This window comes from Magnolia sinica, chromosome 6 (assembly GCF_029962835.1).
Source record: "Magnolia sinica isolate HGM2019 chromosome 6, MsV1, whole genome shotgun sequence".
Classification (NCBI taxonomy): Eukaryota; Viridiplantae; Streptophyta; class Magnoliopsida; order Magnoliales; family Magnoliaceae; genus Magnolia; species Magnolia sinica.
This window is the reverse complement of record NC_080578.1, coordinates 81,452,309-81,459,561: the sequence shown is the minus strand read 5'-3', so window position 1 is coordinate 81,459,561 and position 7,253 is coordinate 81,452,309.

The following is a 7,253-nucleotide window of genomic DNA, read 5'->3' as shown; positions in this document are numbered from 1 at the left end:
TGGATAAAACATATGCATCACGGTGGATCCCATAGGGATGGGAAGGATAGACGGCATATATGAGGTACATACCTCATGGTGGGGCCCACACTAATGGAAGGTGTGGATCACAATACATACATCAGTGGGTCCCATGTGGGGCCCACCATAATGTTTACTTTCCATCTGACCCATGGATAAGGTCACTCAGACCTGGGGGCCCACCGTACTGTTTATATGACATCCAAACTGTTGATAAGGTCAGTCAGACCTGGGGCCCACTATGCTGTTTATATGACACCCAAACTGTTCATAAGGTCACGTGGACCAGGGGCCCACCGTAATGCCATCCAAACTGTTCATAAGGTCACGTGGACCAGGGGCCCACCGTAATGTTTATTTTTCACCCAACCGATTGATGAGGTCACGTGGACCTGGGTTGAGGAGGAAAAACAAATTTCATATTGATCCAAAACTCCTAGCCCGCAAAAAGGGTTTCAATGGCAGACGTCCAATCCCTATTGTTTTCTACCGTGTGGGCCACCTAAGTCCCATGTACAACCTATTTTTTGGGGTGCCCCGCTGTCAGAGGGGACCCGACAAAATGCACGGCGTGGATGTCCAAACCACATACCGTGGGTCCCTACCTAGCCACCCGTCCGTTAGCATAGCAGGCACTGCCTGCACACGTTCTGACAGCAGTAACATCAGCTACATGAGTTTTGTTTATTTATTTATTTTTAAAAAAACTTGTCTTGCCACTGTTTTTCCTATGTGGGGCCCGCATCAGGGAAATTAGACCTTGCCATTGGTTTCCATGGCTCCATACAAACTTATCAAGCCCAATATTGGGTATATTTCGGTGTGCAGAAGTGTCGAGGTGTATTTCAATGGCAAAGAATACTATTCTCAATACTATGGGCCACCAGGAAATCAGATTGAGTTTATTTTTCGGCTCAACGCCTAAAATGATCTGAGGAAAAGGATGGACGGCTTGGATTGAGTACATACATCAAGGTGGGGCCTGCACGAGTGGCCCACCATTTCCTTCTCTTTTTTTTTGGTTAGCTCGTTAGTACACTCCCATGTCAGTACACGCACTCCATGTTAACCACCCTTATCACGTCCAGCGTCCAGAGATGCTGGACGACATGGATAAACAGGGGCATCATGGTGGGTCCCACATGCACGTGGCCCACTTGTTTGGACCACCTGATATTTATGTTTTCCTTCCATTCGGGCCCGCTAATGGGCTGGATGGCGTAGATCCAACACATTCATCCGATTGGTCCCACTTGAAATATGTGATTCACGGTGGGCCACAGTCACCCCTTCATCATCATCACCATTCAAAGAAAGAAAGAGAGAGAGAGAAAGAGAGAGAGAGACCCCGCCACTATGGGCCCCTCATGGATACAACACATACATCAAATGGGTCCCACAACAAGTGGGCCCTCAAATCATGAAATCAACAGTAGAAACTCAAAGATCACCCACCTCTAGGCCTTCTCCTTGCTCTCTTAGGCTCCTATGCTCCTTAGCTTTCCTTTTGATGAAGGTTGATGGGTTTTTGATGGTGGTAGATGATGATTGGAAGGTCGAGATGGAAGATGAGAAGGTGGGAAGAATGGGCCACACTTGGAGTTGGGAGTGAGGAGCTTGGACATATGGGGTTTGGGTTGCTTGGGAGATTTGAGAAATGAGAGAGTGAGTGAGGTGATGCGAATGATAAGAGGTGATGGAGTGATGGGTTTGTTTGAAAATTTTGTAAAAGAGGTATGGTTGTGATTGAATTTTGAAAAAAGAGGAATGGGTAGGGGGAGAGAGAGGGTTGACTTGTGAAAAAAGAGGGATGGGTTGTTGTACTTGAGGTATGGTTGTACTTGACATTGATTAATGGGACATGTTCTAGAGATTCTCTGGAAATTCGCATGCACGGTGTTTTCCTCGAAATGAACGTGGGCCCACATCTTCTAGCCTGGGTATCGGTTCAGTGCATGAGTCGCGGCGTTGGAACGGCGGCGACGACGCAGTCACTAAGATACAAGTTTCAATTCGAATCGGCTTCGTTATGCGGGACCCTGTTTAAGATCCCCCGTGAACGTCGGATACAAGTCGAGGATTGCCGGAATTCGACTGAAAGGACCGCGGAAGCCAAAGGAACGGTACGGACTAGGACACGAGTCTTACATATGACACTTCATAAGACTCTTAAACCATGTTGTAAATGTATATCGAGCCCCAACTAAGTAGATTTTAATGTTGACTTAGATAATTATACGGATATTATTGTGATTATGTGGCTCCACTTTAAACTCATACTATATATACATTATTTAGTTTAAATCTTCACTGATGAGTTGAAGTCATTTGATTTGTGCCAATAACTTATGCTTCCGCAATCAAATGTGACCCTCGAGAATTTGGGGATCGTTGATACACCCAACCCTTTGATTTCGGGGTGCAACATCATGTGAAATGCATGAAGTAGATGTAAATATTGAATGTAAATAAATAAAGATGTGAATGTGGGTGTGGAGTGGGTCTAAGAAGGGGAGAGGGGTGGATTCACCCAAAGCAGTGTACCTCTCATCTAGTGGGGTGAGTTCCCCCTGAGCACTGTGGATTGCACTTGGGACTCCCAGGTGCAATCCACAGTGGTCAGAGGGGATCCACCCTGCCAAGTGAGATCCAAATTGCTCAGGAGGGATTTGCCCCCCTCAGACCCACTCCACAATACATATACACATTAAGTTCCATATGCACTTGCACATCTACTTTCATATGCACTTGCACTTTCATACGTGCACTCATACAATTCAAAATTCATACCCACATGCATATGCACTTTCACACTTGCATTCATGCAATTCAAAATTTATAATCACATGCACACGCATATCCACTTCCACATGTACCTGCACATCCCACATACATCTTTTGTGAATAAATCATATTCTTTGAAAGAATGATAGAAGATATGAATGTTGAATAGAATGGATGAGTATGTGTATGTGAATGTGAATGTTGAATTGAAGATATGAATATGGGTGAAGATGTGAATGTGGATGTGGATGTGGTGTGTATAAAGATTTAAGTGTGGGTGTGGATCTCCCTAGGCACTGTGGATGTCACCTGGGGGTGTGGATCCCCCTCATCACTATAAATCCCCTTAGGACTACCAGGTGAGATCCACATTCATACAAATCTACTCTGCTTCACTTTCAAATCACTTTTACATTCACTTTCACAATTTCATTCATACAACTCTACATTTACAGTTTTATATTATATAATTAAAAATTTACAACCAATGCACTTACATCCGCATTCATACAAATCCACTTTCACATCCACTTCCATATGCAGTATCACATTCACTTCCATATTTTCATTCATGCAACTGAACATTCACATCCACATGCTCTTTCATATTCTCATTCATTCAATTTAAAATCCACTTCCACTTCCACATTAACAACTACATCCACATTTGCATTCATACAATTCAACGTTCACAACTCACAATCACATCCACATGCATATTCATTCATTCAATATTCATAAAAGGGTGCCCGGGTGGGATCCATAGTCATCAAGTGGTATCCATAGCGGGCCAAGAGGGATCCAGAATGCACAACTGGGATCACCATTGATCGCGAGATCCACAATGCCCACGTGCGATCCACAATGACAACCCTTTATAAAAAAAATGTTCACACTATGTATTGTTATCTCTACCCGCCATATTAATTGCACTCCCTTGAAGGAAAACTTGAAGAACTTCAAATTGATCATCGAAGTGAAGATAGTCACTAGATTGAAGGTACTGTCACCTCAAAATGTCATCGGAATGAAGGTACTGTCACTACAAATATGCTGGAGGATTGTCGGAGTGGGTCCCACAGAGGTGGAAGTAACGGTATTAACTACCTTTTTTAATAGCGGTGGTAGTCTCCTCTCTCTTGATTTGGTGGTCGTGGTCCCCTCTTTTTAAAAAACAAACCTCTCGAAATCCTTAAATGGGTTAGAATATGGGTCCAAGCTCACGTATATGCTTATGGAATGATATTGTGAGGCCCACCGTGCATCTTCATTGAAATCTCCTCCGACAATTAGCTTTAAAAAAAATAATATAAGGGCATGGGCCCAAGAATTAGGGAAGAAGATATCAGGGATGGACCACACTAGATAAAACATGCCAACAGAAAAAGGCCACTGTTCTCTTTATTGGGGGCCGTAGAGGCCTTGGATAAAGGTGAAATCAGTGCCCTCCGATGTCCCAGCATGCCCTAAAGTGAATGAACATATCAGATCTCCCAAGTAGTAGACCCATTTGTGGCTTCATGGGATCGACAATCTTTTCTTCAAAAATAAGTTTGCAAGCTATGACCGTATAATGGAACAAGTGGGCATAAGGGCACTTTCGTCCAAATAATGGGCAAAATCTCATCTCAGGGCTAAAAAAGTATAGCACCACGAGAAATTTGTCATTTTATCACTTACTTTATGCTGTAAGACTATTATAGTAAAATCCCCTCTCTTGTGCCGGTGGGTTTGGGAAGTCCTTAGTCATGCGTTTGATTTTGTTGGGACTGTGTTTCCATGATCCAAACTGTTCTAATAAGAGGCTGTTTAGGAGCTTGTAAATGAAGGAAAATGAAATCCATTTCATATTTATTGTTATTTCAACTACAAATGACATGCTCATTTGCATTTGAACGAAGTAAAAGAAATGCATTGAAATTTAACTATTATGTTTGGATGGGGCAACAAGGGATCGGAATGCATTGGCAGTTTTTAATATTTTCACAAAAATATATAAGCTTTAATATCCCAAATTAGCATACATGTGCAATATGTGAGGAAATGATTGTAATAAGTCCATTAAAATATATACTTTAGCCAGAAATAAAGAAATTCAAAGCCTCAAGTGGGCTACAAATGTAAAGATCACAAACAAGCAACTTACCAAGAATTTTAAATTGTTCAATTAAATGGCCAATGTTTGGACAGTTTAGATAATTCTATTGATGTGATTTTAGTAATGTACCCGATAATTGAATTGTTTCGAATTATCATCAGCGTGCCACGTGTACAATGGACACATGCATAGTGACACCCTTGTTTACTATGAAACTCTCCAAGGGAGCCTAAAAAGGCATCTCACACCATTTACTCCCAAACCTCTTCTTCAGGATTTCAAATAAGCCCTACTTATTCCCACTTCCATCCAAATGCATCTCTTACCACATTTCCCCCAATTTCTCTCTATTCCTCTCATTTACTCCCATCCAAATGACCCAAACGTCAGCCACCGTGAGTGGACTATGATGCAAATTTCTGTGAAAGATCCTGCCAGTCCCATCCTTGGCCTTATTTTTCAATAAAGGTAGACCGTTATTGTATCTTTCTTAATGATCAATTTTCAAGCCATCTATGAAGGTTTATGATTGTACCACATCGAAGGCATTTGGTGAACGGGCCATTGATAGCATGGCCCATCAGATCAACGGTATTTTGTGAAAAGATAGGTGCTTGGAAGCTTCGACAATTCATGTACTTTGGTGAAGGATAGCATAATCCCAATTCTAATTATAATTGGGAAGACTTTTATGACAATCTCTTCTAGCCTTTAGTCAATAGAAGTGGGCCCATGGTCAATGATGCAAGCCGTTGATAATAGGCCCCGTCATGGACTTATTATTCCTAAGAGTTCTCACTAATTGGACCATTCTAACCCTTCCATCTAGGGGAGCGGATTCGGGGGTAACACCTACTTCAGTTAGACCATAAGCATATGTTGTACATCCATGCCGTCCATCTGTTTTTCCAGCTCCTTTTAGAGGTTGGGTTAAAAAAAAAAAAGAAGTAGATCCAAATCGCAGGTGGACCACACCATATGAAATATGATTCACCATAAAAACTTCTCATGGGCCATAAAAGTTTTGGATCAAGCTAATATTTGTATTTTTCCTTCATCCATATTTCTGTGACCTCATCAATAGATTGGATGGCTAATAAACATTATGGTGGGCCCTAGGAAGTCTTCTATTGTGGGTGTTCAATCACCAATGTTTCCTATGGTATAGCCATCTGAGACTAGATCTACTTCATTTTTTAGCTCATGTCCTAAAATAAGCTGGAAAAATGGATGGACAACATGATATACAACCCATACATCAAGGTGGACCCCACAGTTATGGCCTGACCGAACTCAGTGTTATCCCAACCTCATTCACTCCCTTCCATCAGTGCCATACATGAATGCAACTTTGGTGGATCCCTAATTGTGGGGTTGATTGAGATATATGTACCTTACATCCATGTGCTCTATCTATTTTGACAACTCATTTTAGGGCATGATCCTAAAAACGAAGCAGATTTAAATCTCAAGTGGACCACACCACATGAAACAATGATGATTGAATACCCACCATTAAAAATGTTATGTGGGTCATTGAAATGTTTATTTGCCATCAATTTTTTTTAATAAGGTCACAAAGACTTGGACAAAGGGACCACACAAATGTCAGCTTAATCCAAAACTTTTGTGGCCCACAAGAAGTTTTTTAATGGTCAATTACCACTGTTTCGGTGGTGTGATCCATCTTAGATATGGATCTACTTAATTTTTTAGATCATGCCCTAAAATGAGCTATTCAAACAGATGGACGGTGTGGATGTAAGGCACATACATCACAATGGGCCCCATGGTAGGGATCCACCAACCTAAAAGGTAGGTCTAAACTATCCAATCAATGGCATGTAAAATTGAAGGTCTAAGATCGCTCTTGAAAGTTAGGTCCCGTTGTATATGTGGAAGACCATTTGATTGCTATGACTTTCGCCTGGGCGTGGAAGAGAAGGTTCTTGTATTCATGGATGGTTCAGATATGTGATGTGGATAGAAATAAGTCAAGATGCAACTATATGCATAGTAAAGTTTTAATGCACTTAGGCCTCGTTTGACAATGTGGATTCAGAGTAGTACTTGATTCCCTATATTCAAAATACTCCGTTGTGCTTGGCACCTTACCTTGGATTTGAAATCCCTGCATTTCAGCGATAGTTATGCATTGAAATTATGTAGTATATTTATAGGGGTTTGAATTTAATTACTAAATCAACTTTAATATCCCTAATCAATATACATGCGTGATGTTGAAGATAATTATTATAATAATCTAATAAGCTGGTTTTCTAATACTCCAGTATTGAGTATCATGGGGTGTCACTAGATTCTTTTTATCAACTATACAAATGCACCTGTG